Below are 13,165 nucleotides of genomic sequence, written 5' to 3' on the forward strand. Positions count from 1 at the left end.
GCGGGTTTTCTGTAAACTGAGAGAACCAAGGATCCATTAGGCTGGCGGGTGACTAGTGTGTCTAGGAAAGGGAGGCTGTTGTTTTCCTCTTTTTCCAGAGTGAATTTGATCCTGGGGTGTTGGTTGTTTAAGTGTGTTAAGAAGGAGAGAAGTGTTTCAGAGCCATGTGGCCAAATAGCGAACACATCATCAACATAGCGAAGCCATACGGTTGGTTTTTGTGGGGCAGAGGCTAAGGCTCTTTCTTCAAAGGTCTCCATAAAGAAATTGGCCAAGGGTGGGGAGAGTGGTGAACCCATGGCTGTCCCCTCTATTTGTTTGTAGAATTTTCCCTGCCAAACGAAATAGCCTGAGTTCATTGTGAACTGAAATAAGGCTGAGATGTCGGGAGAAAATTTAGCTTGGATTAGCTCTAAAGTTTCCTTGAGTGGGACATTTTTAAATTTTTAGTTTTTAAGTTGTGTATTTTTTTTAGTTGTTTATTTGTACGTAATTTAGTTGTTTATTGGTGAATGTATCTGCCTGTATGGGCAGGTTTTCTGTAAACTGAGAGAACCAAGGATCCATTAGGCTGGCGGGTGACTAGTGTGTCTAGGAAAGGTAGGCTGTTGTTTTCCTCTTTTTCCAGAGTGAATTTGATCCTGGGGTGTTGGTTGTTTAAGTGTGTTAAGAAGGAGAGAAGTGTTTCAGAGCCATGTGGCCAAATAGCGAACACATCATCAACGTAGCAAAGCCATACGGTTGGTTTTTGTGGGGCAGAGGCTAAGGCTCTTTCTTCAAAGGTCTCCATAAAGAAATTGGCCAAGGGTGGGGAGAGTGGTGAACCCATGGCTGTCCCCTCTATTTGTTTGTAGAATTTTCCCTGCCAAACGAAATAGCCTGAGTTCATTGTGAACTGAAATAAGGCTGAGATGTCGGGAGAAAATTTAGCTTGGATTAGCTCTAAAGTTTCCTTGAGTGGGACATTTGTAAATTTTTAGTTTTTAAGTTGTGTATTTTTTTTTTTAGTTGTTTATTTGTGCATAATCAGATATCAGGTTGGGGAACGTGATCTATATATAAGAGAGTAGATCGCTGAATAACTTTTTATAGAAAAGTAGCTCGCGTAGTAAAAAAAAAAGGTAGCACCGCTGCTATATTTGATCTCATTCACTGAGTCATCTTCAAGGATTACAAAAACTAATGTAACATATACACAAATACCACACAATACTAAGCCCAACCACATGGGTGACTCTGAAGTCCTATCTAGGTAAAGCCTAGATCCCACCTTACATTCCAGACCACCTACAACCGCCCTTAGGGGGCGGTTGTAGGTGGTCTGGAATGTAAGGTGGGATCTCTGATAAGTGTTTCCCAAATCTTAGGAAGCTTAATGCAACCTTATTTATTAAGATTTAGTTGATTTTTGAGGGCTGCTGCTGATTCTAAAAATAATCTCTCTTTTTTGAATTTACTGTGGTGGAGCATGGTGGTTTTTTTCCACGAGATCCTGTGGCTTGTATCCAAGACATGGTCAGCCAGGCTTGACTGACCATAGTCATGGTTGCTATTTTTAGAATCAGCAGCAGCCCTCAGAAATCAACCAATTCTTAATAAATATGGTTGCATTAAGCTTCCTAAGATTTGGGAAACAATTATCATCAGAGACCCCACTCTACATTCCAGGCCACCTACAACTGCCCTTAGAGGGTGCTCTACCTAGATAGGACTTTAGAGTCACCCACGTGGTTGGGCTTAGTATTGTGTGATATTTGTGTACATGTTACATTAGTTTTTTTGTAATCCCTGAAGATGACTCAGTGACTGAGACGAAATATAGGAAGTATTAAATTCTGTTTTAATCCTTTCTGAGTGCTGTATACAATCCATTAAGCCTCCAACATGAGGGGAATAAATAAGGGAAGCTAGTGGTAATATTGGTTTATAGGCAGTTTGTAATTGGTATTTATTGTTGTTGTTTTTAATTTTATTATTTCTCCTTTAATTTAAGAAACTGCTACAATTTTGGAGTGATCTGATGGTTCTCTGTTAGATCATCTGCTATTAGATGTAGGAATTAGCAATCTGTTGATTTTTTTATTTTATATTGTGTAACAATTATTGGTGAAATTATTAAAAATGTATTGAAATTTGTTTTGTAGTAAATTGTTATTTGTGCAAATAGCCATTTTGTTTACTTATTTCTTTCCTTTTTTTCTTATTACTGGATTAGAGGTTGCTAAAAATTAGGTGTCACCCTTCCTATAAAAAAAGTTAGCAGCTAGTAATAATGTAAACTTTCCGTTTAGTACCATCATATGATTCTCTACATCCCTTGAGGGTACATATACAGTTGACCACCAACCAAACCAACTTTGTTTATTCTATTGTCTATTTCCATATTTAATTTTTCATCTTCACTAAAAATTGTGCCTAAATAGCTGAATGTTGCTTGCCCTTTAAGTTCACAGTGAATTCAGCATATGAACTTACTAACACCAACAAAAAACAAACTTCATTATTGTTCTGAGACTGCTAAAGCAATCAAAAAGAAAAATGAATGTTTGCAGTACATTGATAATTAGTAATGCAAATAAAACTCATGTTAGGGATATTAGATGACTGAAAAAAAAGTTATCCCAAAAGAAAGGCTAAAATGAACAGAGACCAAAGAAAATAATGAATTACTCTTCTTCTTCTTCTTCTTCAACCATTTGGTTCTGTCCACTGCTGGAAAGGTCTTCCCCATGATTTTCCAGACCACTCGGTTTTTTGCCTCTCCCATCCATCTCACTCCTGCAATTTGTTCTAATTCATTCCTCCACTTTCTTCTCAGTCTTCCTCTTTGTCTTGCTCCATCCATTGGTCTCCATTCTGTTGTTTTTCTAGTCCATCTCCCATCACTGCATCTGGCAATATGGCCAGCCCATCTCCACTTAGCCTGTTTAATGTATTTTACAATATCCATGACACCTGTTTGAGATCTTATCCAGGTATTTGTCTTCCTATCTCTTAATGTTATCTTTAGCATACTTCTTTCTCTCCATGTAATGTTGTGTTGTGTTGTTCTCAGCTTTTTGTTTAGGGATTCTGTTAACCATGCTAACTTGGACGTATATATACGTCCAACTTTCCATGGATGCGAAGTGCATATTAAAATTGTAATACAATTGATATTACATTGAAATATATGATGGATACGAAGTGTATGAGGATGCATATTTGATCCATAAAGGCCGATAAGGTGATTAAAGTCCATGTTTCTCCTCCATATGTTAGGACAGGAAGTATGCGCTGGTCGAAATCTCATCACTGATTTGGCAATCCTCAAAGGATAACATTTGGCCCAAATATACATATGAAGTAACTTGTTCTATTTCATGGTTTTCAACTTTGACAGTTCTATAGCTTATGTATTTATTCATCATTAGTTTTGTGTTTTCTGTATTTATTTTTAATCCAATTACTTTGGAGGCTTCATTTAGCTGATTTAGCCTTTCTTCCAGATCTTCAAGATTATCTGCTATTAGGACAATATCATCTGCAAATTTCAGATGATGCAGCCTTTCTCCATTTATGTTTATTCCTTTTGTTTCCCAATCAAGGCTTCTAAAGACTTCCTCTAGTGCAGCTGTAAATAAGTTGGGAGATATGGTGTTGCCTTGCCAGATGCCTTTTTGTATTGGGAACTTTTCACTGTTTTTATATAATTTAATTACAGAAGTTGCATTATTGTAAATGTGTTTTAGTGTTTCAATATATGGTTTCTCAGTTCCCTGGATTTCAAGTGCTTTTAGTGTTCCAGATGTTTTAACTGAATCAAATGCTTTTTCGTCGTCTATATAGGCCAGACATAAGGGTTTATTGTATTCAATTGATTTTTCAATGAGCTGTCTTAATGTGTGAATATGGTCCAAAGTATTGTAATTCTTTCTAAATCTAGCTTGTTAACAGGATTGCATTCCCTCTAGTTTAGATTTTATTCTATTATTTATAATTTTTGTGAAGACTTTATATATGATGGGGAGTAGGCGTATAGGTCTGTTTTTAATTTCTTCCTTATTGCCTTTTTTAAAAATTAATATTAGAAGTGAATTGTTCACTTCCAATTTTCCAAAAAATTCCAATTTTTTGGAATTTTTCTCTGTTTTAGACATTTATTAAAGAGTTTAGTCAGCTGTTTGATGACAGGGCTTCCTCCCAGTTTTAAGAAGTCTACCGTAATTCCATCTTCTCCTGGAGCCTTTCCATTCTTCATTTCCCGCAGTGCCATTTCCGCTTCACTTTGTGAGATCTCAGGGGCATCATGTTCTTCTTCACTCGAGTTATCCATAGATGATTCTTGGATGTCTCGGTCTTTGTCTTCATACAATTCAGTATAAAATTCCTGAATTCTTTTGATTATTGCATCTGTATTTTTTATAAGTTCACGATTTTTTTCCTCTTACAGCAGCTATTTCCTTTGATCTAACTGATAATGTTCGTCTTAGGACCTTCATATTACTATTGTTTTCTATTGTTTCTTTAATTTTCTTAGTATTATATGATCTAATTTCATGTTTCATCCTTTTACGTATAGTTTTACAAATTTCCGCATATTCTATTTTATTGGTGTCATTCATATCTCTTCTTTTCTTCATCAGATCTAAGGTTTCCTGTCTTAGTTTTTCCTGTCTTTGGTGCCTTTTTACACCTCCTATTTCTAGTGCACAATTCAAGATAGATTTTGTTAAGATTTCATTAGCATCATCGATGGCAGTATCTGTGTTTAACTTTTTTAGTTCATTTTTGAGTGATTCTCTATAACAGCTTTTATATTTGTGAAAATTAGATTATTAAGATGATTGACAAGATAAAAGAGTTTGCTGTTCAGAGGTGCTATGAGGCAATGACATGTATACATATGAAAAAAAAAAAAAACCTTGCTTTTATAAATGCACATGTACATCCTAAGTTTCCAGCCCATTTTTGTTCATTCAGCATGCTGCCGAATACCTAAAATAATACTGCATTTGGTCTCTAAAGCAGGATTTCCAGATTAATCCTTATCTGTTATAATTAATCCTTATTCTATTATATGTGGGTTTCTAACTTTTTCTGTTGTTCCACAGTGAATTAATATAAATTATAAGTGAATTAATATTAATATAAACCCTATATTTCACACACATTATTTCACAGAAAAAATATTACTGATATTCTAGATATTAATACATTAATTCAAGTTTTTACTGCATTAAAGTGTAATAAAAACTGTTTTAAAAACATTTTTATTATATATATTATTTGATTTTCTAATTTATAACAGTTAATGTACAAATATATGGTGAATGAAATGTTACTTTGTTTCATTTCTTATTTTGCTTGCTATATATGGAAAGAGTGGGGGGGGGGGTGATTTTGAACCTCTCAGAAATAAATCATCATCATCATCATCAAATTCCTGCCATGTACCCTCAAAGGGTGTACAGAATATAACAGTACTACATGAAAAAATTACATCATTACTAACTTCCTATCTACAATTTTCCTCCAAATCAGTCTGTTACTTGTCCAGACTCCAACATTATCAGATCTTATATTTCTATCGTCTAAGGCACTTTGTACCGTATCAATCCACCTATATCTTGGTCTTCCTCTGGGTCGTTTTCCTGCCAGCCTGGCAGAGAACACTTGTTTTGCTAATCTTTCCTCTCCCATTCTATTTAAGTGACCATACCACCTGAGATTAGCTCTGCTAATGCATTCCTGGATGCTGACAATGTCAAGTTCTTTCCTAATATCCTCATTTTTAATATGATATTGCCATTGATGCCATCTGTTCATGCCTCTAATCTTTCTCAGGACTCTCATATCTGCGGTCTCTAGTCTTTGGTCAAGTGTTTTACTTCTGACCCAGCTCTCAGATCCATAAGTTAAAACTGGTTTCAACACTGTCTTGTATACAGCTAATTTAGTGTTCCGACTAATTTCTCTCTTATTCCATATGAATTTATTCAATTGACTTCTCACCATACCAGCTTTGCTGATTCTGTTGTCTATTTCTATATTTAATTTACCATCTTCAGTAAAAATTGTACCTAAGTAGCTGAAATGTTTTACTTGTTCCACAGGTTCTCCATTCACAACACAGTTGACATTTTCAATGATTCTGCCTATTTTCATTGTCTTTGTCTTTTTATTGCTGACCTTCATACCATATCTATTACAACAGCTATTCAATTTAGACAGAGAATCTTGCAGACTTTATTTAGAAGTATAACATCATCCGCATAAAGCAAAGAGCTGACATTAACATCTCCAATTTTGATATCAGGTTTAATACCACTTTCCTTCATAATGTGATCCATATAGATAATGAATAACAGAGGGGATAATGTACATCCTTGTCTCACACCAGATTTAACATTAAACCATCTTCCTGTACTTCCTTCAATTCTAACTGCTGACTTACAACTCAAATAAAGACTAAGTATTGCTTGATAAAATGCCCCATTGACACCATATAACTGCAGCGTATTGAATAGCTTCTCTCTTGGCACCTTGTCATATGCCTTTTCCAAATCGACAAAACTTAAATACAGATCTTTGTTATATTCCCATGCTTTCTCGACTATTTGTCGTAAAGTGAAAATCTGATCCTGACAGCCTCTATTTGGCCTGAATCCAGCTTGTTCTTCACCAAGCTTTTCTTCCACAATTCTTCTCAATCGTTTTTCAAATATACTGGCATAAATCTTGCCCGGAACACTCAGTAGGGAAATACCTCTGTAATTGTCACATTCAGTTTTATTTCCCTTTTTATATATGGGTAATATTAGAGCTCTACTCCAATCATGAGGAATTCGTCCCTCTGTCCAGGCCTTCTGAACTATGCAGTGCAGCCACTGTAAGACTTTTATACCACCATACTTCAGCATTTCTGGTCGAATATCATCTACTCCTGCTGCCTTTCCACATTTCAAGCCTTTGATGGCTTTTTCTACTTCAAGTATGGATATGTATTTGTGACTGCATGCCTGGTCAGTGTTTTTTATCACTGTGCTGTCATCACTGCTTGTTTCATTTAGCAGTTTTTCAAAGTAATTACTCCATACTTCAAGGATATCTTTTTCTCCTGTTTTCATGTCACCTTTCTCATCTCTAACTCCTTTTACAGCACTCTTTCCTCCATTCCTAAGCTTCTTCAACAACCTCCAGAATATTTTGCCACCTTCTTGATATTTATTTTCTATATTCTTGCCAAAGTCCTCCCATGACTTTTGTTTAGCTAGTTTTACACACTGTTTAGCTTTCTTACATTTGTCTCTGTATTCTCTAAGAGCACAAGCTGACTTAGTTGTCAGGAACTTTTGATATGCTTTCTTCTTTTCCTTCACTGCCTCTTTAACTCCCTGTGTCCTCTAGGGAGTTCTGATTTTTTTATCCTTGCAGACAACCTCGCCACATGCCTCTCTGGCAGAATCAATCAATGTTTTCTTCAGAGTTTGCCACTGAATCTCCAAGGTTTGATTCCTGTTCTCAAACTCTTTCATTTTTTCTTCAATAATCTTTGTGTATTTTAGTCTACAGTTCACATCTGAGAGCTGTTCAACTTTTATTCATTTTTAAAACTTTCTTACATGTCATTCTTTTCAATATGAAATTCAATTTTATCCTGATCAAGACTAAATAGTGATTGCTTCCAATTTCAAATCCTCTGTACACTCTGGTGTCCTGCACCAGGGAGAAAACATCACTATCAACAATAACATAGTCAATGAGACTTTTCTTATTCCTAGCCTCTTCTCTCCATGTGAATTTGTGCACATTTTTATGTAGGAACATGGTGTTAGTAATAACCAGTCATGTCCTGAGCAGAAATCCAACAGATATTTGCCATTATTATTAGCTTTGCTCTTTTCTCCAAATTTTCCCAAAATATTTTTGTATGTCTAACAATCATTTCCTACTCTGCTATTTAGATCCCCAACAAGGACCAACTTTTCCTTTTCATTGTGTCAGTTGCTTTTTCTAAAGCGTCAAAAAATTCCTCCACTTCTACCTTAGTAGAACCTTCTGTGGGACCATAAGCACAAATAAGTCTCATTGTCCAGTTCCCCATTCTCATATTTGCCCACATTACTCTACTTGAGACTGACTGCCATTCAAGAAGATTAGCCTCGTATTTTGTGTTGAATACTATGGCTACTCCATCTTTTCCTTGATTGTCATTGCCTGAATATAACATTTTGTATTTATTGCTCAGAAAGATCTCACCATTTTTGGTCTTTTTTGTTTCAGTCACTCCTATTATATCGATCTGGTACTTATCTAATTCCTCAGCTAGCTCCATTTCTTTGCCATTCAGGCTTCTTATGTTGATAGTACCGATCTTTAACTCTGGTGATGTTGAGTTGGGGTTTGTTTTCAGATTTGTTCCAGTAGCTGACTTTTCGCTGTTCGCCCTGGTTCCCTGGCGAAAACAACGGGGGCCTTGTTTAACCGGGCGACGCCCCAGCCGGCATGAAATTTTGTCATGTTGTACCATCATTTTTTATTTTGGTTTAACCAATAAGAATACAATTTGGTCGGCTAAATCCCAAATTGCCAGCCCATCCTCGTTCGTTCAGTATCAAAGTAGATACCCAACAGGGTGCACCACGAGAAGGTGAGGATTGGACATTAGGTCAGAAAACCTGGTCGGTTCTCCGCATTCCTTTAAAGGCTATGTGGAGGTCTCCTCTCAGTTATACAGCTTTGACCCTTAAGCACCCTCAGAAATAAATGCGTTTACCAACTTCCAGGAGTATAAGCAATAGTAAATTAATTTATATAAAAATTTTCACTTTTCTTATGGTGAGGGCTCATTCTCAGACTGTTGCTTTTGTCCTTCAGCTGTTGTAGTTTCCTTTATAATAAAATTGTAAACTTTCATCATCATCATCAAATTCCTGATATGTACCCTCAGGGGATGTACAGGATATTATGGTAGTACCACATGAAACGTTAACATCATTACTAACTTCCTATTGACAATTTTCCTCCAAATTAATCTGTCAGGACACTAATATTGTCAGATCTTATATTTCAGTCCACTAGATATTGGTTTTCCTCTGGCCTTTTTCTTACTATGCTGACAATAAATACCTGTTTTGCTAACCTTTCCTATCCCATTCTGATTTAAGTGACCATATCACCTGAGATTAGCTCTGCTAACACATTCCTGAATGCTAACAATGTAAAGTTCTTTCCTAATATCCTCATTTTTAATATGATTCTACGATTGATGCCATTTGGTCACTCCCCTAATCTTTCTCAGAACTCTCATATCTGTGGTCTCAAGTCTTTGGTGAAGTGTATAATTTCTCAATCAGCTCTCAGATTCATAAGTTAAAATTGGTTTGAATATTGTCTTGTGTACAGTTAGTTTAGAGTTTTGACTAATCTCTCTCTTATTTTCTATAAATTTATTCAGTTGACTTCCTACCATACCACTAATTGTGTGGTCTATTTCCATATTTAATTTGCCATTTTCAAATTAAATTGTGCTGAAACAGTTGAACTGTTTTATTTTCATAGGGTCTCTATTGTCATAGTATTTATCTTTTAATTCTTTGTAGCTGATTTTCATACCATATTTATTATGGCAGATCAGTTTAGTTAGGGAATCTTGCTTAAAGAGCTGAGTAAAATATATTCAATTTTCATGTAAGGCCTAATGAATATATCATCTCTGCATATCGTAAGAAATTTCAATCTGTTTAAAAATATTTTCTGTTTTATATGCAGTTTTTCAAATTTGCAAACATAGAAAATCAAAGACTCACTGTGGATGCTGATCAGTAAGTTGAACTTACTGTAGCTTGTAATATTCAGTTAGTATTTGTCAGGTTAGAACCATATTTTTTTTTTAAAAAAAGAACAATATACATTAGAGCTGCTTAACGGTCAAGGCTGTATAACTGAGAGGAGACCTCCACATAGCCTTTAAAGGAATGCGGAGAACCGACCAGGTCTTCTGACCTAATGTCCAATCCTCACCTTCTCGTAGTGCACCCTGTTGGGTATCTACTTGGATACTGAACGAACGAGGATGGGCAGGCAATTTGGGATTTAGCCGACCAAATTGTATTCTTATTGGTTAAACCAAAATGAAAAATGATGGTACGACATGACAAAATTTCATGCCGGCTGGGGCGTCGCTCGGTTAAACAAGTCCCCCATTGTTTTCGCCAGGGAACCTGGCGAAAACAATGGGGGCCAGCAAACAGCGAAAAGTCAGCTACTGGAACAAATCTGAAAACAAACCCCAACTCAACATCACCAAAGTTAAAGATCGGTACTGTCAACGTAAGAAGCCTGAATGGCAAAGAAATGGAGCTAGCTGAGGAATTAGATAAGTACCAGATCGACATAATAGGGGTGACTGAAACAAAAAAGACAAAAACTGGTGAGATCTTTCTGAACAATAAATACAAAATGTTATATTCAGGCAATAACAATCAAGGAAAAGATGGAGTAGCCATAGTATTCAACACAAAATACGAGGCTAATCTTCTTGAATGGCAGTCAGTCTCAAGTAGAGTAATGTGGGCAAATATGAGAATGAGGAACTGGACAATGAGACTTATTTGTGCCTATTGTCCCATAGAAGGTTCTACTAAGGTAGAAGTTGAGGAATTTTTTGAGGCTTTAGAAAAAGCAACTGACATTATGAAAAAGGAAAAGTTGGTCCTTGTTGGGGATCTAAATAGTAGAGTAGGAAATGATTGTGAGACATACAAAAATATTTTGGGAAAATTTGGAGAAAAGAGCAAAGCTGATAATAATGGCAAATATCTGTTGGATTTCTGCTCAGGACATGGACTGGTTATTACTAACACCATGTTCCAACATAAAAATGTGCACAAATTCACATGGAGAGAAGAGGCAAGGAATAAGAAAAGTCTCATTGACTATGTCATTGTTGATAGTGATGTTTTCTCCCTGGTGCAGGACACCAGAGTGTACAGAGGATTTGAAATTGGAAGCAATCACTATTTAGTCTTGATCAGGATAAAATTGAATTTCATATTGAAAAGAATGACATGTAAGAAAGTTTTAAAAATGAATAAAAGTTGAGCAGCTCTCAGATGTGAACTGTAGACTAAAATACACAAAGATTATTGAAGAAAAAATGAAAGAGTTTGAGAACAGGAATCAAACCTTGGAGATTCAGTGGCAAACTCTGAAGAAAACATTGATTGATTCTGCCAGAGAGGCATGTGGCGAGGTTGTCTGCAAGGATAAAAAAATCAGAACTCCCTGGTGGATTAAGGAAGTTAAAGAGGCAGTGAAGGAAAAGAAGAAACCATATCAAAAGTTCCTGTCAAATAAGTCAGCTTGTGCTCTTAGAGAATACAGAGACGAATGCAAGAATGCTAAACACTGTGTAAAACTAGCTAAACAAAAGTCATGGGAGGACTTTGGCAAGAATATAGAAAATAAATATCAAGAAGGTGGCAAAATATTCTGGAGGTTGTTGAAGAAGCTTACGAATGGAGGATAAAGTGTTGTAAAAGGAGTTAGAAATGATAAAGGTGACATGAAATCGGAAGAAAAAGATATCCTTGAAGTATGGAGTAATTACTTTAAAAAACTGCTAAATGAAACAAGCAATGATGATAGCACAGTGGTAAAAAACACTGACTGGGCATGCAGTCAGGAATCCATATCCATACTTGAAGTAGAAAAAAGCCATCAAAGGCTTGAAATGTGGAAAGGCAGCAGGAGTAGATGATATTCGACCAGAAATGCTGAAATATGGTGGTAGACGAGGCTTACAGTGGCTGCACTGCATAGTTCAGAAAGCCTGGACAGAGGGACGAATTCCCGATGATTGGAGTAGAGCTCTCATAGTACCCATATATAAAAAGGGAAATAAAATTGAATGTATGAATTACAGTTATTTCCCTACTGAGTGTTCCTGGCAAGATCTTTGCAAGTATACTTTAGAAACAGTTGAGAAGAATTGTGGAAGAAAAGCTTGGTGAAGAATAAGCTGGATTCAGGCCAAATAGAGGCTGTCAGGATCAGATCTTCACTTTACGACAAATAGTCGAGAAAGCATGGGAATATAACAGAGATCTGTATTTAAGTTTTGTCGATTTGGAAAAAGCATATGACAAGGTGCCAAGAGAGAAGCTATTCAATATGCTACAGTTATATGGTATCAATGGGGCATTATATCAAGCAATATTTAGTCTTTATTTGAGTTGTAAGTGCAGTTAGAATTGAAGGAAGTACAGGAAGATGGTTTAATGTTAAATCTGGTGTGAGACAAGGATGTACATTATGAAGGAAAGTGGTATTAAACATGATATCAAAATCGCAAATGTTAATATCAGCTCTTTGCTTTATGCAGATGATATTTTACTTCTAAATAAATCCGCTACAAGTCTGCAGGATTCTCTGATTAAATTGAGTAGATGTTGTAATAGATATGGTATGAAAGTCAGCAATAAAAAGACAAAGACAATGAAAATAGGCAGAATCATTGAAAATGTCAACTGTATTGTGAATGGAGAACCTGTGGAACAAGTGAAACATTTCAGCTACTTAGGCACGATTTTTACTGAAGATGGTAAATTAAATATATAAATAGACAACCGAATCAGCAAAGCTGGTATAGTGGGAAGTCAATTGAATAAATTCATATGGAATAAGAGAGAAATTAGTCAGAACACTAAATTAGCTGTATACAAGATAGTGTTCAAACCAGTTTTAACTTATGGATCTGAGAGCTGGGTCAGAAGTAAAACACTTGACCAAAGACTAGAGACCGCAGATATGATAGTCCTGAGAAAGAATATAGGCGTGAACAGATGGCATCAATGGCAGTATCATATTAAAAATGAGGATATTAGGAAAGAACTTGACATTGTCAACATCCAGGAATGTGTTAGCAGAGCTAATCTCAGGTGGTAATGTCACTTAAACAGAATGGGCGAAGAAAGATTAGCAAAACAAGTGTTCTCTGCCAGGTTGGCAGCAAAACGACCCAGAGGAAGACCAAGATATAGGTGGATTGATACGGTACAAAGTGCCTTAGATGATAGAAATATAAGATCTGATAATGTTGGAATCTTGACAAGTAATAGACTGATTTGGAGGAAAATTGTAGATATGAAGTTAGTAATGATGTAATTTTTTTCATGTAGTA

General features: G+C 35.9%; 1 protein-coding gene across 2 annotated transcripts in view; it reads left to right on the top strand.

Annotated features, from left to right (window-relative positions):
- Positions 1–13,165, top strand: part of Chd1 (chromodomain-helicase-DNA-binding protein 1) — a 557,090-nt gene that overhangs the window by 479,080 nt on the left and 64,845 nt on the right. The window lies entirely within an intron of this gene.

Source organism: Typopeltis vanoorti, chromosome 13 (genome assembly GCF_054136105.1).
Source record: "Typopeltis vanoorti isolate ZY-2024b chromosome 13, IOZ_Tvanoo_1.0, whole genome shotgun sequence".
In the NCBI taxonomy this organism is placed as follows: domain Eukaryota; kingdom Metazoa; phylum Arthropoda; class Arachnida; order Uropygi; family Thelyphonidae; genus Typopeltis; species Typopeltis vanoorti.